At 47.6% G+C, this 25,050-nt stretch overlaps 1 protein-coding gene and 1 pseudogene across 1 annotated transcript in view; one reads left to right on the top strand and one right to left on the bottom strand.

Annotated features, from left to right (window-relative positions):
• The window catches only part of CHST11 (carbohydrate sulfotransferase 11), a 278,360-nt gene that overhangs the window by 167,520 nt on the left and 85,790 nt on the right, over positions 1-25,050 (bottom strand). The gene's annotated exons all lie outside the window — the stretch shown is intronic.
• LOC118901963 lies at positions 1,609-25,050 on the top strand (annotated as a pseudogene).

Here is a 25,050-nt window from a genome sequence, read left to right as displayed (position 1 = left end):
ATCTGCCTGCTAATGCAGGGGACACGGGTTCGAGCCCTGGTCTGGGAAGATCCCACATGCCGCGGAGCGGCTGGGCCCGTGAGCCACAACTGCTGAGCCTGCGCGTCTGGAGCCTGTGCCCCGCAACGGGAGGGGCCGCGATAGTGAAAGGCCCGCGCACCGCGATGAAGAGCGGTCCCCGCACCGCGATGAAGAGTGGCCCCCACTTGCCGCAACTAGAGAAAGCCCTCGCACGAACCGAAGACCCAGCACAACCAAAAATAAATAAATAAATAAAAATAAAAGTAGCTAAAAGGAGGAGGAAATTATTAAAAAAAAAAAAAAAAAAAAATGTCCCAGGTGATTTGGAGGCACTTGGGGTGTATTAAAGGGTTGAGCAGGGGGGGTAGGTGGACCAGATGCAGCCCTTACGTGGGCTTTCGAATCAGCCAAAGGGGTGTGGCCACGGGGACTGCTCCCCAGTGAAGGCTGCCAGGGGCTCTTTCCCAACTTCAAGGAGGCCCTTGGCTTTGAATCCCTGAATAAGTCTGGGCAAAGTAGAGTGTGTGGTTCCACCACCTTCCCCACGGCTAGTGGACCTTCCGCCAGAACCAGAACACCCAGATTCCAGGCCCGACTCTCTTCCACACCCTTTTCATGACCATGTCTCAGTCTTCTCCCTCTGTAAAATGGGCCTGATAGTACCTGCCCTGGCTGACTCCTCGGGCTGTTGCATCAGGGGTTCCAGGCCCTGTTCTCCCAACTGTGTGGCCTTGGGCTCTTTACAGTTCACCTCCCTAGACCTCAGCTTCCATATCATTCAAACGGGAATAAAAAGAGTACTAAGCTCACAGAGCTCTCATGAGGACTAAAGGGACTAATGCAAGAAAAGCTCTCAACCCACTGGAACACAGACAAGGAGCACTTAAGAAATATTAACTCTTATTGTATTTATTAATACGCTGCACGTGGGGTGCTTGGTAGGGAACAAATCTAACAGACGACCATTTTCACACTTCTATTATTTAAGAAAAGACCAGAACTTGTGCGTGCCATCCACCCTGTGATTACAAATCACGGCCCTTTGGCTTAGAGGTGACAAGCATGACTTTGAGAAGCCAACCCTTTTATTTCAGATGTGAGTTTCTCCACTCTATCGGAAAGCCCTCCAACCCTGCTGAAGGGAGCCACGTGGGGACTCCGTGCCTCAGGCAGGACAGTCTGCAGACTGCATCCCACCTCACCCACTGATGTCACCTTCCAGCCCCACGGAACCACTCAGAGATCTCAGAACACACCCAGGAATTTCTGTTCCTTCCTACGGTCAAGCTGTTCCTGCTTCCAGAACTTTCTATGCTTCAGCCAAGACCCTCTTCACCCAGATTGTCACTCGGGCTGCAGCTCCGTTGCCCCGCCTGAGGGAGGCCTTCTCCAGCATCCCTTTCATCCCATTATCCTGTGTGTCTTCCTCAGAGCACTGACCCCCTGACCTGAAGGGACCTCACCACAGTCCCCTCCCTCCTGAACGTCAAGCTCTAAGAGACCCCCTGCCCTGCTCACTGCAACAACAGTGCCTGGCACACTGGAAAATACTTGATGCCTGAATCGTACATCTCAGCCAGGGTGAACATGGAACCCAGGTACCCTGAGACGGTCCCATTCATGCCTGTGGGCCTGGAGCCAAGTTTAAAAGCTCTTCCTTTCATTCTAACAAGTGGCTGGTTTGATGGTGAACCTTGCACTGCTCTAATGAGAGGTGATACCGCCCAGGGGCTAGGAGTCTGGAAGTTCTAGAATCAGACCAACTTTGGTATCCGTCCCAAGCTGCCACTTGCTACCGTGTTGTCCTCGACAAGTCATGACTGTCTGATAAAACCATCCTCGGAGTATTTCAGAGAGACTGAAAGACAGCACGTATGTAGGCACCTGATACATGGCACGTGGTAGATATTCAATAAATGTTATTATGAATAATAAAAATAATGGCATTTTTTCTCCTCTGAAGACAGAGGACCGAGTCCACCACCTACCAGTCATGTGACCTTGGCCAATTTACCTACTATCCCTGCCAGTTCTCATCTCTAAAATGAGAAGACAGCGCTCCGCAGCCGCAGCCTGGTCGCCGGCCCTGCCACGTCCTGGGCCGTGGTCTTCGGTCTTCTGGCCGCGCTGCTGCTGACCCGCCGGCGCACGCGGTGAGGAAGCAGGCGTAGGGAAGCAAAGTCACACGGCCAGCGAGAAGCATGGCTGGGATCTGAAGCCGGGAGGTGTGGTGCTAAAGTCAGGCTCGTAACCACCCTGCCCTCCTGCCTCTTGTGTGAAAACCGCCGCTCCCGTGTCCTGTCTGTGGGCTCAGACCTGGGCTGGGAGAGGGCTGGTGCACGCTGGGCTCCGCCAGCCCTGGGCTGCGCCAGCCTTTAAACGGAGCCTTCGGGAGAAGCTGGCTCACAGAGAGGCGACCTGGCGAGCCTCCGCCGGACCTGGGCAGTATCCCCCGGTTGGGCTATGCTTTGGAGTTTGGAAAAGATGCCGCCAGCTTCCTCACTGGGATGAAGGAGAAGCACGGTGATATCTTTACTGTGCTGGTGGGGGGCAGGTATGCCACTGTCCTCCTGGACCCACACTCCTATGACATGGTGGTGTGGGAGCCTCGCACCAGGTTGGGACTTCCACGCCTGTGCCGTCTTCCTCATGGAGAGGATTTTCGACGTGCAGCTTCCGCATTACAGCCCCAGCGGCGCAAAGTCCAAGATGAGACCGACTCTCCTCCACAAAGAACTCCAGGCGCGCACGGCAGCCGTGTAAACCAACCTCCACCCGGTCCTGCTGGGTGACACCAGGGAAGCAGGCAGTGGCTGGCACGAGACGGGACTCCTCGAATTCTCCTACAGCCGCCCGCTCAGAGCCGGCTGCCTGACTCTGCACCGCGTCGAGGCAGCGCGCACGCCCGGGGGAGCCAGGCCCAGGACCGCGTCCACTCAGCCGACGGCTTCCACGCCTTCCGCCAGCTCGACCTGCTGCGCCCCAAACTGGCACGTGGCTCCCTGTCACTGGGGGATAAGGACCAGGTGTGCAGGGTCGAAGGTCACCTGGGGAAGCTGCTGTCCCCTGCCAGGCTGGCCACTCGGGCCCACCAGAGCAAATGGCTGGAGGAGACGGGCGTGTCGGAGGAGATGCAGGCACGGGCTGGTGCTGCAGCTCTGGGCCACGCAGGGGAACGTGGGTCCTGCTGCCTTCCGGCTCCCGCTCTTCCTCCTCAAGAACCCCGAGGCCCTGGCTGCTGTCCGTGGAGAGCTGGAGCCTCTTCTCCTGCGAGCAGAGCAGCCCATTTCGCAGAGGACCGCCCTCCCACAGAAGGTTTTGGACAGCGTGCCTGCGCTGGACAGTGTGCTGAGTGACAGCCTCAGGCTCACCGCTGCACCCGCCGTCACCGCGAGGTCGTGGTGGACCCGGCCTTGCCCGTGGCAGAGGGGCGGGACTTCACCCTGCGATGTGGCGACCGCCTCCCCCTCTTCCCCTTCCTGAGTCCCCAGAAGGACCCGGAGATCTACACAGACCCAGAGGTATTTAAATACGACCGACGCCTGAGCCCTGACGGATCAGAGAAGAAAGACTTTTGCAAGGATGGGAAGCGACTGAAGAACTACAGCATAACGTGGGGAGCAGGGCACAACCAGTGCCTGGGGAGGGGTTACGCCACCCGCAGCACCAAACAACTCGTGCTCCTTGTGCTGGCGCACTGTGACCTGGAGCTGATCAGCCCGGACGTGGAGATGCCCGAGTCTGACCTCAGCAGGTACGGCTTCGGGCTGATGCAGCCGGAACGGGACGTGCCTGTCCGTTACCGCATCCGGCCTTGGGCTCCGGGGCATATGGGACTCCACGCACCCCGCCTGCCCCTAGTCGCCCAACGTTCTGTGCCTACGTTCGGCCTGGGTACAGAGCTTTGCACACCCAACGGTGCCAAGCATTATCCCTTCCCTACTGTTTTTCCTAGAAGGCTGTGTCTGGGGAAGGGCAAAGAAGGGGAGCGAAGAAAAGACACCAAAAGCTCTGCGGATTATCTGCTGCAAAGGTTAAGTTCCAAAATGAGGCTCTTTCCGTCCCCAGCCCCTCTTGCTTCTCTCACCTTCATGATATCCACTCAAGCTCGGGCAGACGGGGCACAACGAGGAGACCCCACTGCTCTGCCCCCAACCCCCATGGGCTGCCGTCCAAGGCCCTGACAATGGTGTGGTCCAGACCCTAACCAGTCAAAGCAATGCTGGCCATAAAAAGGCCATTTGGGGCCTAGCAGTGCGTCTGTTGAAATAAATTCTGTCCCCAAATTTTTATTAAACTACCTAAAGCCAAAAAAACAAAAATAAAAATAAAAAATAAAATAAAATGAGAAGACTTCCTAAGCTCACAAGGTTGTTGTGAGGATCAGATGAGATCATCTGGGTAAAGTACGGTGCGTCGTACATCCTGAGCACTCAATAAACTGCAGCAATTAGTAACACCCATATTGTTGCCTTTCCTCCTAAAAGCATGAGCTCCTTGAGGGCAGAAACCCTGTGTACTCACTTCTCTATCCCTAACACTAAATGCCTGGCACATTTTTCTAGAAGGAAGGAAATGAGTGGGATTTTTTTTGAGGTCATCCCACGCCCATCACCCTCCAGCTTGATCCCTGGTGTGAGAGAGGGGGTAGATGGGACACAGAGAAGGCACGGAGCTTGGGTTGGTTGCACAGCGCCACAAAGGTAGAAAGAGAATTTGCTGGAAGTGTGGAGGATCACAGATGGTAAAGCCCCCAGCTGCTCACACACCTACTAGTGGGAGGGGGAGGCTGGTTTAAATGTTACAAATGAGTCAACTTTCTCTTAGACAATAAGATCAACAAGGAAGACAGTGATGGGGAGAGGAACAAACAGGGTGAGAAGGAGAGAAACAGGCACCTGGGCCCCGCTCTTGTGTAACTTAACCCTTTGGGAGGAAGGGGTGGGGTGGGGGGCACACGGGACTGGAAAGCAGTCGAGTAGGGGGACGGCAGGGGAGCCACAGATTTAATTTAGATCCTCCCCAATGGGCTGCATCACAGCCTGGCTCGCATGCTCATTTCATGCTCCTCTGACACAGATGGGAAGATCAAACCCAGGACATGTCGGTTTTGTAGGTTATCAGATATGTCAAAACTGTTAACCGTTTCTGAATTTAGCAATTTGGCAGAATGTGGAGCGGAGCTGCTGGGATGGCCAAGCGCGCTGACTGCGAAGGGTTTCTTTTGCAATCCTGTCCTCCTCTGCCAACTGTAAACTAAGATTATGAAGCAGAATCAACATGGCTACGTGGAGTGTCGGCCTTCAAGAGGGAAAGCCAGGTGTTGGGGGCTCCCAGCACCGCATGGTCAATGGCACCACCCCAATACTACCTGCACCACCATCACTGACAATGCTGTAATTTATCCCCCAATGATCCACGAGTGGGAGAATAGATGGATAAGGTATAGCCCGGGTACCCTGGAGGCACCCAAAAAATGTGGTCGCTAAATACCTAGCCTGGAATCTCCCCACTTCATTATCTTCTAATCCCACACATAACACTTCAATTTTCAATCAATCCAGCATGTGCACTCTGCTCCCAAGTGCCTATGATGTGCTCAGCTGCGAGCAACGAGTTAGGAAGATTACAAAATGCAATCAGACATCCTCTGAGTTCTTCTCTAAATTTTAAAAGCAACTGCTCATAACAGAATATTGAGAACATAAGGGAGACTGGTCTTTAAGTAAACCGCCCCCAAATCCTAATGATTGTTCCTTTAAGTAAATTTGACGGGTTGTATTTGTCATGTGCTTTTTTTTTTTTTTTTTCATTCAGAATATAAAACATTCTGAAAAATGAGGGGTCTCATAGACTGAGCTGTAGTAACTAATATGGCAACTCCCGGAGGGTTTTCTATCCCTCTCTATCCCTAGAATTTCTTCCCCCACAATCACCAAGTCAAGAAGTTTGCCTTATTTTGTTTTATAAACTAGTAGTTTTACTTATGTGTGTAGAATATGGAATCAGACTACTGGGTTCCAATTCGGGCTCTGTCACATCCTGGCTCTATGACCTTGGACTGGTTACTGAATCTCCACCTGCCTCAGTTTTCTCATCTCTAAAATAGGAATAATAGTAATACTTCTCAGGACTGTTGTGGGGATTAATGAGCTATTATAAGAACACTTAAAAGAGTGCCTAGCACAGTTTTAAGTACTTACTTTATTAAGTACTTAATAAATGTAGCTATATACATAAGGCAGCACTGCCTTTAAAAGTAGGTCATTAGCTTTTTAAAATCTCCTAGGGTGGGTTTCAACTTTTATAAGTAGAAAGGCAGTATAGAATACTGGTTAAGAACACAAACTATAAAACCACACTGCCTGGGATTGAATCCCAGTTCTGCTTTTACTTGCTGTGTGATCTTGGCTGTTACTTAACCTCTCTGAGATTTAGTTTCTGTAAAATGCAACTAATATTGCCTTCACGCTTAAGTGAATACAAACACATAGTAAGTAATAACAAAGCATGACAGTGTGAGGCTGTCACTGTATTTCTAGGGCAGGTCCCATCAGCAACAAAGAGTCACATTTGTAAAACGTCAAGATGACATTCAAAGTCCCAGGAAGCAACTAGGCAACCAGCCATTAGCCACTCTCACCCCATCTTAGCTCTGTTCAAAGTTGCTCATGTACAGATCATTAGTGAAGGCGTAGCAAGCAGAATTCAATTAAAATTGGCCCAGCTTGCTGCTCCAGGTCCTTCCATCCCCATCCTGCAGCAGGACTGAGAGCTAAGGGGGACAGACAGCAGGGCTGATGCACAAACAGTGGGAGGGGCCCACTGGCGCGGTACCTTTGGCTGTTGCATGGCAACGGGAGCTGCCAAGACAGAAGAGCATCAGTAAACTGCAATGAGAGAGGAGAGCCTGGCTCTTGCATGCAGTCAGCATCAAAGCATCCATGAGGCTGGAAAGCAAGGAGACCCCAGCCCTAAATAGCAGCCCTGGTGATAGGGCCCAGCCCCAGCCTGTGAACCCTGGTGTGGAAAGGAACAGACACATTGGTCCTTCCCTATAGTGACCTGCCCTGGGGAGCCACAAATGCATGGACCAGCTTAGCCTCTAAACCTTCCACACAGCTCACGGTGGGCCTGGAACCGCTCTCCATACCTCAGGAGGGGAGGCAGATCTGCAAGAGAGCTCATGCCCAACTGGAGCTTGGGAATATCTCACTGAGGACAGAACAACAGAACACAAGACAGTGTATCTCAGCAGGAATGTAACTAGAGGTGCTGTCAGGAGAGGGAAAGTTTCCCTGAGAAGGAAGCTGGATCTTAAGAGACACAAGGAAATGGAAGAGGCAGGGAAAGAAGGGCAGTGACACAAGTCCCACGCACCCAAGGAACACCTTTCTACCCAAAGAGAAACTCACCATTTAACACAAACCTTTCTCTGCCTTCTAAAAAAGGATTGAATTTTCTGCCAGATCTGATTGAAGCTCAAAGGTATTCTGTAACTGCACTTCCCTGCCTATCTAAAGATGTCCCGACTTGTCAGTCACCCTCAACCTCAGATGCATTTCGCCTGTTCCACAAAATGTGGTCTGTCTGACCCACGAGGCTCAATTTCCTAAAGATTCTTGCAGCTTTAATGTGGCTGACTGAAGTGGCTATGATATTTTATCGGAGTGATGGGACACTTTATTCTTTAGGGACGTCAGCAAATTTTGCCTCTGGTGAATCGGTCCTCAGATTTAAAGAACTAGGGGGAGAAGTTTTATGTATATATTATTATACACACACACACACACACACACATACATGTGCGTTTATACATTATGAAAGCTGCTTATATAAACTTTATATGCGTATAAACTTTATGTGTGTATGAACATTGTGTGTGTGTATGTTTTAGCCCACCTAACAAGGAGATCTGCCTTGAGCTGGATATGTAAGGCTCTGGGTCTCAATTTCTATAACTGCAAAGGCATAGGATAGGGTTTCTCAGTCTTGGACACTGTGGGGCGAGGATCCCAAGGCTCCATTCTAGTTCAGTGTGGAGAAAAGTGCTAGGATCTACTGGTGATGTCTGCTGTGGTCACACTAAGGAGAGATGGGAGGTGTGTTTGCTGGTACCTGGATCAGCTCAAAGGACCCTCCTGATAGATGATTTTCAGGATCTTAGAACTGAGTCCCAAACAGAGGGTTCTTTTAGAATCTCTAAAGGCCTATTGGTTCGAACACTCTGAGCATTGAGTTATAAAGGCCACACTCATGGGTTCAAAGCCATCCCCTTGCTGCAAACAGAGAAAAAAGTGCTGTTTGTGTTGGGAAGATCCCTCCCAAACCCACTCCTACAAGCTCCCTGTGAGCACAGGCCCCCAAGGTGCGGTCACAAGTTTCTCCTCCACTGGGACCCAGTGGGACAAGGGGAATGGTTTCCCAGCATTTCTGCACAGCTGTTGAGTCACAATAATCACTTCTGTGAGGGTCTAAAATGATTTCCATTATGAGCAGCTTTCACTTTATAGAAAGACCCCCACTCCCCTCAATGCAACTAAGGAAAAAGAGAACGGCGACACAAGTGACAATAATGATGTCTATGGATTTTGAGACAGACCTTGGGAGAGGCAACGGAGAAAGAATAATTTACGGGGAGCCTGAAGCCTCATGACCCGTCTGTGCGGGACATCCTAGATTCCCATACAGCAGTGACACCGAGGCCCAGAGTCGTGATGTTTAACTCCATGGGACGGGCACACGGCCAGCGAACGGCTTCCAAGCCCTGTCCTTTCCACGCTGTAGTAACACAGACTAGACACCTCTAGGGGCTGCAGTGGGGCAGGGCCGGAGGATCTGGAATGTTGACAGGCCCTAGGGAGTGAAGACAAAGAGGAGGCACGAGGAAAGGAGAAGGTGGTTTCCACGTGGCCCATCCCATGGCTCAGAGAAACTCAGTAAACATCGTCTGGGTGTCTCCATCCGAACTTCTCAGCCTCCAGTTTCCATTTCCCGCCAGCTTGCCCGGCTGAGAGAGATGCGACGGTTGCTGAAGAAAGAACACTACGCTCTGCTCCTTTATCTCTGAAAAGATCTGGAGACCAGCCCGATCTCGAGGGGCCGCTGACAAGAACAAGAAATCACCAAGTGCAGAATGCCCTCATTAGTCAGGCTTCTAACCGCCGGTAGGTGATGTCAGGACCACACGGTTCCTCCCCTGGGCCCTGGCATCCTCACGCGTTCACATCTCCCCACCCCTACCACGCTGCCTGCAGACTCCTAGAATACCGAATATCAGTCCAATACAGAAAGCAAGTTACTAATGTCCTAAAAAATATGGGGGCTGCACAAGGTGGTCTCTGGAGTCTCTTCCAGGATGGCAGCTCAGAGACAGCTGTAGCTGGTTCTGACTTTTATCACCATGTGCAGCCAGGAACCTTCAAGTCCCACCATCAGAGGCCCCTGGAGGTAAAAGGCAAATGTCTTATTGGGGGAAAAATAGTACATTGGCAAATGATCATTGAGTCTCATCTTGCACAGACTTGGGGAGAAAAAGAGATATGATGGGGAGTGAATGTGGAAAGGAAACTAGGCTCTGAAAGCCTTGAGCAGTCAGGGACGACGGGAACGACGTCATAAAAATAGCAGTTATGTTTTCTGCACACCTGCTACACACTGGGCACAGCGACTCAGACTCCTATCATAAGCACTGTCTCATTTAATCCTCTGTTATCCCTGCTTTATAGATGAGAAACTGAGACACCAGGAGATTCAGTGACTTGCCCAAAGCAACACGCTGTTCACCCGTTCCTTCAACATCTATGTATTTCACATGTGGCTCCAGGCACTGCACCAGATCGGGAGCTACAGAGTGGCTGGGCTGGGATCCAAGCCTAAGCATCCGGATGCTAGATTTAATACCCAAGATGGACCAATCCGCAAAGGGGAACGTTGTGATGCTGAAACACCCAGACACACGCAGGAGGCCCACCGGGGGAAACCCAGGCCCCAGCCCACTTTGGCGTGTGCCACCCACTGGAGCTGCAGGGAGGAGGGTAGGCTGGAGGGAGGGAGCCTGAGTCCTGCGGGACAGAGCTTCTGGAAGACAGACTCCTTCCTCTGAGTCCGCCTTGTCCTTGCCGCCCCAGTGTCTCCCCGTAGTAGGATCTCAAATAACTGTTCTTGAGAACATATGGCCCCCAAGGGGCCACCCCACAAAGCCGTTTCTACCAACGGATTCTATTCTGTGTAGACAACATGGAAGACTGCCAGGAAACCCCCAGGGTCATCCTCTGCGTCAAAAGACTTCCTGGAAATGAAGCCAACCTTGACCTTGAAGAGCCTGCATGATCTAGCCCTTGCCTAGCTCTCCCACTCCACTCCAGCCACCATTCCCCTAACCTGCCAAGCTCATCCCCACCTCTGGGCCTTCATCCTTGGTGTTCCCTCTGCCACCAACACTCTTCCCTTTGAATTTCACCTGGCTCACCCCTTCACATCCCTAAGTGCCTACCCAAAAGTCACCTCTTCAGAGAGGCCTTCCTCAACCATCCCTTCCAAAATAGCTTTCCCACTCTCTGTTCCCTAACCCTGCTTGAATGGCGCTCCTCATCACCCCAAATCATGTCATTTATCCCACGTGTTCATTCACGGATAATGTGTCTTGCCCACAGGAATGGAGGCTCCGTGAGAGCAGGCTTTGTCTATCTGGTTCACTGCTCTTATCTCTAGAGCCTGGAAGGGAGGCTGGCACATAGCAGGTGCTCAGTAAGTATTTGCAAAATGCCTTGGATACATTAATCTGTATCCACCAACATTTATTGTATACTTACCACATGAGGCTCTGAGCATACAGAGATTTAAAAACAAGCAAGGCAATGTTCCTATCCCTGCGTTCACAGCTGAGAGAGGGAGACGCTACAGGGAGGTGTCCCAGTCGAGCAGTGCTAGAGGAGAGGGTGCCAACGGTGTTCTGGGAGCACCGCCCCACCCCACTGCGTGACACTGAGGAACCACAAGCCCTGGCTCCCAGTGGGGGGGCCCAAACCTGTGTGACATAAGCTCTGCCCTCAGATGCATAGCCTCTTCCGCTTACAGGAGACAAGGGTTCCGCACTGACCCCAGACGGAAAATCGAACCACAGCGTTTCTTTATGCCGTGTAGGTGAGGATTCTGCTTCAAAAGTAGTCACCTACACAGAAGCTTAAAACTATTTTTAAAATTTTTCCACTTTTAAACTGACATGACTAGTTTCTATTTTTTAAACTGAGATATAACATTAGTTTCAGGTGTACAGCATAAGGATTCAGTATTTTTCTATGTTGCAAAATGATCACCACAATAAGTCAACATCCATCCCCACACACAGTCACAGATATTTTTTCTTGTGATGAGAACTTTGAAAATCTACTCTCTCAGCAACTGTCAAATATGCAATACAGTACTGTCAACTACAGTCGCCATGCTATTCACAACATCCCCATGACTTACTTGTTTTTTAATTAGAAGCCTGTAGCTTCGAAGCCCCTCCACTCATTTCACCTACTGCCCACCCCCGCCTCTGACAACCAGTTAAAACCATTTCTGGGGACTTCCCTGGCAGTCCAGTGGTTAAGACTCCAAGCTCCCAATGCAGGGGGCCCGGGGTGGATCCCTGGTCAGGGAACTAGATCCCGCATGCGTGCCGCAACTAAGACCCGGAGCAGCCAAAACAAAAGAAAACAAAAACTAGATAATGTCAATTAAATTTTAATTAAAAAAAAAATTTCTGAAAAGTCTCTAAGGTCTCTACTTGAGGTGATCCCAGTGTCTGAGGGCTTGGGATGAAGAGTTTCTGTCTGAAGGGAGTGAAGGAGGATGGCACAACAGAATTAATTTTACACCCGTGGGGAGGGGAGTTGAGGAACGGGGGGGGGGGGCGACAAGCCTGACAGCCTCCAGTTTGCAGGTGAAGGGACCGGGGGCTCAGTTTCCAGAAGTCTCATTTGTCTCCAATCACAAACAAACACAAAGGCTTCAAGGGCCCGGGAAGCCCCTCTGTTGTCGGGCCCACCGGCTGGGCCGGCGGCGCTTCTTCCTTTTATTTACGGAGGCCGCTGACAAAGGTGAAAGGCAGAGGGAGGAGCTCTGTGAAAGCGGAGACTGAAATATTGATGAGGGACAGTAATTGCACGACCCGAGACAGGAGGACAGGCCCTGCTGCTGCCCGGGCTCATCAAAGCACTCAGCTCAGCTCCGGGCCTCAGTGTCAGCCATCCCCACCCCTGAAACGCCCTCCACATCCTCCCCCAAGTCAAGACCCCCTCCCCCACGAAGCCTCCTCTGATTGCCGCAGCCTGCACTGGTTCAGAATCACAGAAACCTCGGAATGTGAGAGCCGGAAGGCACCTTTCAGATGAACCAGGCCAGGTCCCACATTCTCTGGGAGCTGAATCCGAGGCCCACGAGGTGGAGTGGCCAGGCTTCCGTGCCTCTCCTGCGTGCTTTTCCTCCCACCATGCTCTCTGCTCCTTCTAGGGCAAGTCCCCCCTCCTCGACTGACTCCTTCAAATCACTCGACAGACACTCCCTCCTCTCCTGCCCTTCGCCTTCAAGATCGAGCCCTGCCCACTTGGCCACCTCAATTCCCAGTCACCCCCCACCCCTCCTCTCTCACCCTTCCATCCACGCCTGGGTTCAGGCCCTGCTCGTCTCTCCCTGAGGGGTTTTACAGAAGACTCGTGATGGCCCCAGATCACACCCTTCTTGTCCTCGTCCCATGCACCCTCCTCCCAGCGCTCACCACGCCCCCCTGACCATCCACACCCACACTCCATGCCCCCCACCCTGCCCAGTGCCTAGTCCGGGACTAAGTCCAAAGTCCTCAGCAGGGTCCAAAAGCCTTTGTGAGCTGGCCTCTCCAGCTTCAGGGGTCCCAGCTACGCGTGAGCCCTACCCCTCGCTTTCTGCCTATTCTCGCCTTAAAGGCATCCCCACAATTGTGGGTTCAGCTGTGTCCCCCAAAAAGATCGGTCCAAATCCTAACCGCCAGGTGCCTGTCTGTGAATGTGACCTGACTTAGAACCCCTTTTTGCATCCCTCTTATGATATTTTCACTGGGGGCAATGGAAAGAGGGGGGGCTTTGAAACCAAACCTGGCTCCCAGTCTCAGCTCCATCACTTCCCGGCTGAGTCACCTGGGCCAGGTCCCTTGAGCTCTCAGAGTCTGCTTCCTTCTGTAAAATGGGGCACCACGTCATCCCCGGTATTATTGATAGTGTACGTAACTATCTAGCACAGACAGAAGATTCAGGAAAGCATCAGCTGATATTACTACAATTCCTATTCCTGGGAGGTCTTTCTTGTCCTTCCAGAGCTCACCCCAGGATTGTCCTCCACCCCTGTCAAGTGTTCCAGGGTCTGCCTCTGGGAGCACTTCCCCCCCTCCCCGACTCAGGAACCCCTTCTCCCAGAGGGCAGGGCCCCTCTCCCGCCCCTCAGGCTGTGAGAGGGCCCAGAGCCCCTGCCCAGGGAGCAGCAGGGAGGCTGGGCCTCCCAAGAGACTTCCTTTGTCAGCCAGCCAAGCACCCAACCTGTTGCTTTTAAGGACAGTCCCCCTGCCAGCTCCATCTGCCTCAGGGACGAGCTGTTTAATGGAGCGAGAGTTGGCTCCCGGGAAGACAATGAATTTTAACGCTTCTGGACACAGCAATCAGATAGAAGCCTACCTACCAGGCAAGGTCAGGAGGGGCTTCAAAATCATGCAGCCCAACCTCCACCTGGGCCCAGGGCGGCTGGGCGGCTGGTCCGAGGTCCCACAGCTGGTTAGTAGCAGTTAGTTCCTAAACCAGGACCCACTGTGGCTTAGAAACTGGTCTTCCAATAACTCAGTAACCCACCTCCCCACCCACCCCAGTGCAGCCTCAGGTCCCTCTTTCCCGTAATTCTGGATGGGAGAATGATGCCAATGTCATTAACTGGCTCAGGGTCTACAGTTCTGGTCTTGGCGCAAGCCACTATGAACCCTAAGAGAACCACATGGGGCCAGCAGAAGAGGGCCCTCCGAGGGCAGCTGGTGCAAATGGTTCCAACCTGATTTTAAGTCGTGGAAGTCTCTGTTCAAAGAAAACCTTGGACAGAAGAGCCAATCTCGAACACAGGTTGAAGCCAAGCTGCTCTGATGGGGAGGGAATGTACACCTCCCAACTCCTCTACCCTCCCCAGCAGCCCCTGAGACGCCTCTGTGGAGCCCCAGCTTCCCTGGCACCCAAGTGAAAATGCCTCAGCTCACTGTGTGCTGCAGAGGAAATGGAAGGCTAGAGCAAGGGACATACCCTCGTTCACTGCCAGGAGCAGCGGCGCCAGCACCAGAGCCCACGCATCCTTGCTCCCAGTCTTGCTCCCTCTTGTTGCCTTTGGTGGAGAGACTCTAAGATGACCACCAATGATCCCCAAATCCTGACAGTCATAGCCTTGTGTAATCTCCCTTCCCCCTTGAGTAGGGCTAGCCTAGCAACTTCCTACTAATTAATAGAATACAGTAAAAATGTCACTTTTGTGATTACGTCACACAAAATTACAACTTTTATTTGGCCATCACTCTCTCCCTTGATGGCTTTGATGGAGCAAGTTGCCACACTGTGAGCTGCCCAACGGAGATGCCCGCTGGCAAGGAACTGAGGGAGGCCTCCAACCAACAGATGGAAGGAACTGAGGCCCTGAATCCAACAGGCTGCAAGGGACTGAATCCTGCCTGCAACCATGTGAGCTTGGAAGTGGATCCTTCCCCAGTTGTGCCTTCTGATGACACCACAGCCCTGGCTGGCATCTTCACCATGACCTGAAAGAAACCCTGAAGCAGAAGACCCATCTAAGCCATGCCCATACTCCTGACCCACAGAAGCTAGGAGATAATAAATGTGTGTTGTTTTAAGCTGCTGAATTTGTGACAACTGGTTACATGGCACTGGTATCTAATATACTGCCCTAAAGAATTACTACTTGCCTTTTGAAAGAGAGCTCAAAGGGCACTTTGGAAAGTGAAAAGTCAGGCTTTCCCTCCATAACCACCACCTTCACCATTTTCATCATTACAACTGGTATTGCTTCAGGCTCTACTCTATGCCAGGTACTGGGGTTTTAGTGTTTTATATCTATTATCTCTTTTAATCCTACAACAAATGTATGTGGGAGATACTGCTACTTAAGCTCATTTTACTGATGAGAAACTGAGGCCCAGAGAGATTTTTTTAAAGACACACTACTCTATACCGATAACTCTTTCCCTACACTCTTTCTTAACACCACAGACACAACTAGTTACTGACTCTTCTGTCTCTCCATCTAGCCGGTGGGATCCTTAAAGATGGCACTTCTGATCTTTCACGCAACAAATTTTACTGAGCATCTACTGTGTGCCAGGCATTCTGCCAGCACAGCTGAGGATGGGAGGACGAGACAGGAGTCAACAAAACAGCCAAATGCACATGCTTGGCTCTCCTAGAGCTCATTTTCTCACAGAGACAGACAGAAAAGACATATGAAACAAGATAATCTCAGAGAAATGTAAGAGGTAATTTAGAGATGGGGAGCTACTTTAGATTTGGGCCATCAAAGGAAACAAGTCTCTCCAAGGTGGTGACACTGCTGCTGAGACTTGAATGAAAGGAAGAAGACAGCCAGGCAGAGACCCAGGGAAGGAGCATCTGGGTGGGTGGGTGGGTGGGAAAGTAAGACACCGAGGCGGGAAGAAGCTTGTTTTCATCTTGTCATATGTCACCAAAATGACACAGAGCTTTGGCCTCGCGAGTCAGGTGTGGTGCCTGCACCAGCATCAACCAGGAACTTGTTAGAGATGCAGAATCTCAGCCCAACCCCAGACCTACTGAATCAGACCTACTGAGTCAGGATCTGCATTTTAACAAGATCACCCGATAAGTTGAATGCACATGAAAATTGGAGAAACTGGTCTACAGCACTCGAAAAATGATTGTTGACTGAATAAATGCCCTGCAGATCAAGTTTCTGACTCCACCTGTACCCATAACTGCACCCAGACAGCCTCCCCATCCCAAACAACAGGGAGGGTGTCAATTTCACACCCTATAAAGCAGACCAACTGACAACTGTCATCAGAGCGTGGAAGGAGACCACCAACCCACTTCAGGATCAAATCACCCAACGGCTGTCCACATGCAAGTCTTCCACAGCCTCAGTCCCCCTCCACCTCCCACTGCTTCCCCACAGCCTCACATGAAGCTCCAAATTCCATAACTCACCTGCAAATGGTTATCAAACCCACATGGCTGGGTTAAAAATACTCTTCACACTCATGAAGCCTCCCCACTGTTAAATCACCTGTAAATCACTCTGTTAAATCAGCTGTAATTAGCAAAAGATGTTAATCCAGCATTTTCACAGAGAGGGCACCCATCTAAGTTACAATGGCACAGTGTAAGCCAGAAAAGAGGGGGTAAGGTTATGTTATTTCTTCTTGCAAGACCTCAAAGTGATTGAAACTGGATGGTTCCAGCAACATGAGGAGGGCTTTTGTCGCTTGAAGCTGAACTACTCCTAACAATCTACAACCAATACATGCGTACAAAAGCAAGCAGACACAAGGTACAAGACCAGCCAACCTCCCTGCACCCCACCACATGGAACTGTGCTGCCAGCATTTGAACATTTTAACACTGAATGTGTAGGTCTATGAGACATCAGCCTGACCCCAGTGTACCTCCTCTGGGTCTTCATGTGAAAATAGATTCGTGCAGTGTGCAACTGTGTGTTAATTTTTCCTGTTGGAAGTCTATCAAGGAAATCACATTTATAAAACTGGAAACTGCTTTCCTTTCTTCAGCCATCCCCCATCCAGAAGGAAAAGCCAGTGAGTCCCAACCCACACTTCAAGATGGTAGAGGAGGTTGCCTTTGAAATAAGACCAAAGCCTGAAAATTGCAGAGAACTAAACTACCATATGTGTCAAGTCGTCAGCACTCACCTTATTTTCCTCTTTATCTAGACTATTAGAAGGATGAAGGAAATAAGAGAAGGAAGGTCTTAGCAAAGTCCTAGGCAGAAAGTTAAATGGTGGCCAACCAGCCAGCCAACACAAAACACACTAACACCATCGCATTGCAAGCCCTGGCGGCTCACCATCCAGACAAGAGCAGTGACATCATTAAAGTGGCCTGAAGATGTTCTCTGCCTCCACACACCTTGATTAGCCACATCACCATCAATGGGACAAGAAGGGAGGGTCTACTGTCCCCTTTTCATTTCCCACTCTCAGCTCAAGTGGGGAAGGGTCTTGTAGCATAATAACACATTGACATTTGCAATGCAGGGTCATCCATATTGGCAAGAGAGAGGCTTCCACTCCATCTAAGACCCCCCCATACAGCAGGGGGAGTAGAGCAGGCAAACAATGGCCCACAGACCAAACCCTTCCTGCTGCCTGTTTTGGTAAATACGCAGTTTTACTGGAAGACGGCCACACCCATTCATTCACTTAGCACCTACAGATGGCTTTTGCTCTATAACTGCACAGTTGAGAAGTTGTGACAGACACCATATGGTTCACAAAGCCTAAGATGATGTTTAATACCTGGACCTTTAAGAAGTTAGCCAGCCTCTGCTTTAGAAGAACAAGGCAATGCACGTAGCAGGGTAAAAGTACAACGTATTTTCCATTCCGCTTAAAGAAAGGTCAAAATAGTTGGCGGATGACCATTTCCCCAGATCCTGATGTCTAATTTATAGGAATTCTGCCTTTATAACACAACAGGATGGACCTCATGAGAGGATGCCAGCCAACCCAGGAAAAACACTATAAATAACAAAGAACCAACACTGCTCCTCTGCTGTGGTTGTAGGTTCAACACTGGAAAAGCCCCAAAAGACTGATACCTCCTCCAAGGTTCCCCTGGAACAAAGGGGTCAGGTAGGGATCAACCCTGACTCCCAGTGTACAGCCTGCAGGCTGCTGAGAAATCACAGCCTCTTTGAACTCTGCTCTTCTAGATGTTTCTTCCAGCTGAAGTTAGTCCTCATTGCAAAGCACAGTCTGGTGATACCTCACTGTAGTTTTGATTTGCATTTCTCTGATAATTAGTAATGTTGAGTATCTTTTCATGTGCCTCTTGGCCATCCATAGGTCTTCCTTGGTGAAATGTCTATTTAGGTCTTTTGCTCATTTTTTTAACAGGATTGTTTGTTTCTTGGATATGAGTTACCTGTAGTGAGGTGGATGGACCTAAGGTCTGTCATACAGAATGAAGTAAGTCAGAAAGAGAAAAACAGATCTACCAGAGGGCATACAAGCAGAAGAAAGAAGAACACCAATTCTGAAGCCTGTTGAATGAAAACCACATTCACAAAAAGATGGACAAAATGAAACGGCAGAGGACTATGTACCAGATAAAGGAACAAGACAAAACCCCAGAAAAACAACTAAATGAAGTGGAGATAGGCAACCTTCCAGAAAAAGAATTCAGAATAATGATAGTGAAGATGATCCAGGACCTCAGAAAAAGAATGGAGGCAAAGATCGAGAAGGTGCAAGAAATGCTTAACAAAGACCTAGAAGAATTAAAGAACAAACACCTAGAAGAATTAAAGAACAAACAAACAGAGATGAACAATACAATAACTGAAATGAAAAATACACTAGAAGGAATCAATGGCAGAATAACTGAGGCAGAAGAAGGGATAAGTGACCTGGAAAACAGAACGGTGGAATTCACTGCCGCAGAATAGAATAAAGAAAAAAGAATGAAAAGAAATGAAGACAGCCTAAGAGACGTCTGGGACAACATTAAATGCAACAACATTTGCATTATAGGGGTCCCAGAAGGAGAAGAGAGAGAGAAAGGACCTGAGAAAATATATGAAGAGATTATAGTTGAAAACTTCCCTAATGTGGGAAAGGAAATAGCCACCCAAGTCCAGGAAGCACAGAGAGTCCAAAGCAGGATAACCAAGGAGAAACACACCGAGACACATAGTAATCAAATTGACAAAAATTAAAGACAAAGAAAAACTACTGAAAGCAACAAGGGAAAAATGACAAATAACATACAAGGGAACTCCCATAAGGTTAACAGCTGATTTCTCAGCAGAAACTCTACAAGCCAGAAGGGAGTGGCATGATATATTTAAAGTGAGGAAAGGGAAGAACCTACAACCAAGAATACTCTACCCGGCAAGGAACTCATTCACATTCGATGGAGAAATCAAAAGCTTTACGGGCAAGAGAATTCAGCACCACCAAACCAGCTTTACAACAGATGCTAAAGGAACTTCTCTAAGTGGGAAACACAAGAGAAGAAAAGGACCTACAAAAACAAACCCATAACAATTAAGAAAATGGTAATAGGAACATACATATCGATAATTACCTTAAATGTGAATGGATTAAATGCTCCAACCAAAAGACACAGGCTTGCTGAATGGATACAAAAACAAGACCCATATATATGCTGTCTACAAGAGACCCACTTCAGACCTAGGGACACATACAGACTGACAGTGAGGGGATGGAAAAAGACATTCCATGCAAATGGAAATCAAAAGAAGGCTGGAGTAGCAATACTCATATCAGATAAAATAAACTTTAAAATAAAGAATGTTACAAGAGACAAGGAAGGACACTACATAATGATCAAGGGATCAAACCAAGAAGAAGATATTACAATTATAAATATATATGCACCCAACAAAGGGGCACCTCAATACACAAGGCAAATGCTAACAGCTATAAAAGAGCAAATAAAAAGTAACACAATATTAGTGGGGGACTTTAACACCTCACTTACACTAATGGACAGATCATCCAGACAGAAAATTAATAAGGAAACACAAGCTTTAAATGACACAATAGACCAGATAGATCTAATTGATATTTATAGGATATTCCATCCGAAAACAGCAGATTACACTTTCTTCTCAAGTGTACAGGGAACATTCTACAGGGTAGATCACATCTTGGGTCACAAATCAAGCCTTGGTAAATGTAAGAAAACTGAAATCATATCAAGCATCTTTTCCAACCACAACGCTAATTAGAAATCCATTACAGGGGAAAAAACGTGAAAAACACAGACACATGGAGGTTAAACAATACGTTACTAAATAACCAAGAGATCACTGAAGAATCAAAGAGGAAATCAAAAAATACATAGAGACAAATGACAATGAAAACACGATGATCCAAAACCTATGGAATGCAGCAAAAGCAGTTCTGAGAGGGAATTTTATAGCAATATAATCCTACCTCAAGAAACAAGAAAAAGCTCAAATAAACAATCTAACGTTACACCTAAAGGAACAAGAGAAAGAAGAACAAACAAAACCCAAAGTTAGCAGAAGGAAAGAAATCATAAAGACCAGAGCAGAAATAAATGAAATAGAAACAAAGAAAACAATAGTAAAGGTGAATAAAATTAAAAGCTGGTTCTTTGAGAAGATAAATAAAATTGACAAACCTTTAGCCAGACTCATCAAGAAAAAGAGGAAGAGGACTCAAATCAATAGAATTAGAAATGAAAAAAGGAGAAGTTACAACGGACACTGCAGAAATACAAAGCATCCTAAGAGTTTATTACAAGCAACTCTATGCCAATAAAATGGACAACCTGGAAGAAATGGACAAATTCTTAGAAAGGTATAACCTTCCAAGACTGAACCAGGAAGAAATAGAAAATATGAACAGACCAATCACAAGTAATGAAATTGAAACTGTGATTAAAAATCTCCCAACAAACAAAAGCCCAGGACCAGATGGCTTCACAGGTGAATTCTATGAAACATTCAGAGAAGAACTAACACCCATCCTTCTCAAACTCTTCCAAAAAACTGCAGAGGAAGGAACACTCCCAAACTCATTCTACGAGGCAACCATCACCCTGATACCAAAACCAGACAAAGATATTACAAAAAAAAAGAAAATTACAGACCACTATCACTGATGAATATAGATGCAAAAATCCTCAACAAAATACCAGCAAACAGAAACCAACAACGTATTAAAAGGATCATACACCATGATCAAGTGGGATTTATCCCAGGGATGCAAGGATTCTTCAATACACGCAAATCAATCAATGTGATACACCATATTAACAAATTGAAGAATAAAAACCATGTGATCATCTCAATAGATGCAGAAAAAGCTTTCGACAAAATTCATCACCCATTTATGATAAAAACCCTCCAGAAAGTGGGCATAGAGGGAACCTACCTCAACATAATAAAGGCCATATACGACAAACCCACAGCAAACATCATTCTCAATCGTGAAAAACTGAAAGCATTTCCTCTAAGATCAGGAACAAGACAAGGATGTCCACTCTCGCCACTCTTATTCAACATAGTTTTGGAAGTCCTAGCCATGGCAATCAGGGAAGAAAAAGAAATAAAAGGAATCCAAACTGGAAAAGAAAAAGTAAAACTGTCACTGTTTGCAGATGACATGATACTATACATAGGTAATCCTAAAGATGCCACCAGAAAACTACTAGAGCTAATCAATGAATTTGGTAAAGTTGCAGGATACAAAATTAATGCACAGAAATCTCTTGCATTCCTATACACTAACAACAAAAGATCAGAAAGAGAAATTAAGGAAACAATCCCACTCACCACTGCAACAAAAAGAATAAAATACCTAGGAATAAACCTACCTAAGGATGTAAAAGAAAACTGTATTTTCTGTACTCAGAAAACTATAAGGCACTGATGAAAGAAATCAAAGATGACACAAATAGATGGAGAGATATACCATGTTCTTGGATTGGAAGAATCAATATTGTGAAAATGACTATACTACCTAAAGCAATCTACAGATTCAATGCATCCCTATCAAATTACCAATGGTATTTTTTACAGAACTAGAACAAAAAAATCTTAAAATTTGTAGGGAGACACAAAAGACCCCGAATAGCCAAAGCAGTCTTGAGGGAAAAAAAACAGAGCTGGAGGAATCAGACTCCCTGACTTCAGACTATACTACAAAGCTACAGTAATCAAGACAATATGGTACTGACACAAAAACAAATACAGATAAATGGAACAGGATAGAAAGCCCAGAGATAAACACACGCACCTATGGTCAACTAATCTGTGACAAAGGAGGCAAGGATATACAGTAGAGAAAAGACAGCCTCTTCAGTAAGTGGTGCTGGGAAAACTGGACAGCTACATGTAAATGAATGAAATTAGAACACTCTCTAACACCATACACAAAAATAAACTCAAAATGGATTAAAGACCTAAATGTAAGTCCGGTTACTATAAAACTCTTAGAGGAAAACACAGAAAGAACACTCTTTGACATAAATCATAGCAAGATCTTTTTTGACTCACCTCCTTGAGTAATGGAAATAAAAAAAAATAAACAAATGGGACCTAATGAAACTTAAAAGCTTTTACACAGCAAAGGAAACTATAAACAAAACGAAAAGACAACCCTCAGAATGGGAGAAAATATTTGCAAATGAATCAATGGACAAAGGATTAATCTTCAAAATATATAAACAGCCCATGCAGCTCAATATCAAAAAACAAAGAACCCAATCAAAAAATGGGCAGAAGACCTAAATAGACATCTCTCCAAAGAAGACATACAGATGGCCACAAGGCACATGAAAAGCTGCTCAACATCACTAATTATTAGAGAAATGCAAATCAAAACTACAATGAGGTACCACCTCACACCGGTCACAATGGGCATCATCAGAAAATCTACAAACAACAAATGCTGGAGAGGGTGTGGAGAAAAAGGAACCCTCTTGCATTGTTGGTGGGAATGTAAATTGATATAGCCACTATGGAGAGCAGTATGGAGGTTCTTTAAAAAACTAAAAATAGAATTACCATATGACCCAGCAATCCCACTACTGGGCATATTCCCAGAGAAAACCATAATTCAAAAAGACACATGCACCCCAATGTTCACTGCAGCACTATTTACAATAGCCAGGTCATGGAAGCAACCTAAATGTCCACTGACAGACGAATGGATAAAGAAGATGTGGTACATATATAAAATGGAATATTACTCAGCCGTAAAAAGGAACAAAATTGGGTCATTTGTAGATACGTGGATGGACCTAGAGACTCGTCATACAGAGTGAAGTAAGTCAGAAAGAGAAAAACAAATACTGTATGCTTACACATATATGTGGAATCTTAAAAAAAAAATGGTACTGATGAACCTAGTTGCAGGGCAGGAATAAAGATGTAGACATAGAGAATGGACTTGAGGACACGGGGTGGGAGGGGGAAGCTGGGGCGAAGTGAGGGTAGCATCGACATATACACACTTCCGAATGTAAAATAGTTAGCTACTGGGAAGCAGCAGCATAGCACAGGGAGATCAGCTTGGTGCTTTGCGATGACCTAGAGGGGTGGGAGAGGGAGAATGGGAAGTAGGCTCAAGAGGGAGGCGATATAGGGACATATGTATGCATATGGCTGACTCACTTTGTTGTACAACAGAAACTAACGCAGTATTGTGAAGCAATTATACTCCAATAAAGATCTATTAAAAAAAAAAAAAAAGCACGGTCTGGTCTTTGAGCGCTTCATCATTCTCACGTTCACTAGATACACAGCAGAGCCTAAGCTCACAAGAAGTCCTCCAAGCAGAATCATTCATCTCCTCCCATCTCTTCCCTCCCCACCTTTGCTCACCCTCTCTGGGCCTCTGATGAGGTGGAACCGATAAATCACTTGTAATTCTTTTTTTTAAGAAACTGACACCTAGATATAAAATCTGCAAAAATCCTGGAGACAGTACAGGAATATCCTTTAGTTCTTGCCTTTTTCCCCCCCAACAATAACCCCAATGTTGGCATTTTCCTTTATATTTTCTACCTGCCAGAGGACAGTGATAACTCTGGAGTCTGATATGAGCAGTCTGCCCAGAGAATGTATAAAGGAGGAAGCTGATCCCATAGGAAGGAATTCTGCAGTAGGAACCCCAATCATTCTCGTCACTTTGCTCTGGCCATAGCTGGTCCCCACCCCAAACCCACGCAGGACTTCACAGCCCAAATGAAATGCAGCGAGTCAGCACATCAGAAGCACTTGTTTTCTCTTCTGGATGTTTTACTGCAATCGTGTTTTGACGATCCACATGTTATCTTTTTTCTTCCCACCTCATTTATCACTGGTGTTGGTACCTGTTTGGTTGAGAAAACCAACTGTTCTACTGTGAAGGACAAGGTCAGTTTATGATGTCTGGAGTAGTATCCAGAGATGGAGGAAGGCAGGGGAGAACTTTATAATTCTGATGATAATGGAGCTAGTTAACTTTGCAGAAAAGGCAGTTTTGAAGTTTGAAAAATATCCCATTCTGCTTGGAAAGTCTTGCCTTTTGGACACTCTTGGCTGCCCATACGAGAGCTGTCCCTTATCACTGACAGATGCCTACCTGCGTTCAGAGAGGCAAGCAGCCCACCTCTAGAGAATGACACACGAATGGTCTAAGCCATTTATAGCAGGGGTCCCCATCCCCGGGGCCTTGGACCAGTACCGGTCCACAGCTTGTTAGGAACTGGGCCGCACAGCAGGAGGTGAGCGGCGGGGTGAGCGAGCAAAGCTTCATCTGCCGCTCCCCGTCGCTCGCATTACCGCCTGAACCTTCTCCCCCCACCCCGCCTCCCCCGTGGAAAAATTGTCTTCCACGAAACCAGTCCCTGGTGCCAAAAAGGTTGGGGACCATTGATTTATAGCATTGCCCACTCCCCTGTGTTCTTTCTTCTCTGTCTCTCTTGTAGCTGGAAAAGATCATGTGACCCCGCTCAGGACAAGGAGGAGAAAGAAGACCCCTGGGAGCGACTCAGAGCAGAACCTGGCACAGAGTAAATTCTCAGTCAATTTTAGGTGCTATTATTATTACCATTATTACTATTATCAATTTTAATAAAACCTTTCCTTCCCTTTTCTCTCTCCCTCCTTTTTCCCCTCTGTCCCTCTAGTGGTGAGCTGGGGCTGGTTTGTACCAGCTCACAAGAGCTGATCACACGTGTCTCTCTCCCCATCACTGAGTTCAAGCTACATCGGTAG

Source organism: Balaenoptera musculus, chromosome 10 (assembly GCF_009873245.2).
Source record: "Balaenoptera musculus isolate JJ_BM4_2016_0621 chromosome 10, mBalMus1.pri.v3, whole genome shotgun sequence".
Lineage (NCBI taxonomy): Eukaryota > Metazoa > Chordata > Mammalia > Artiodactyla > Balaenopteridae > Balaenoptera > Balaenoptera musculus.
Note: the sequence above shows the minus strand (reverse complement) of the source record. Positions and strands in the feature narration are given on the sequence as shown.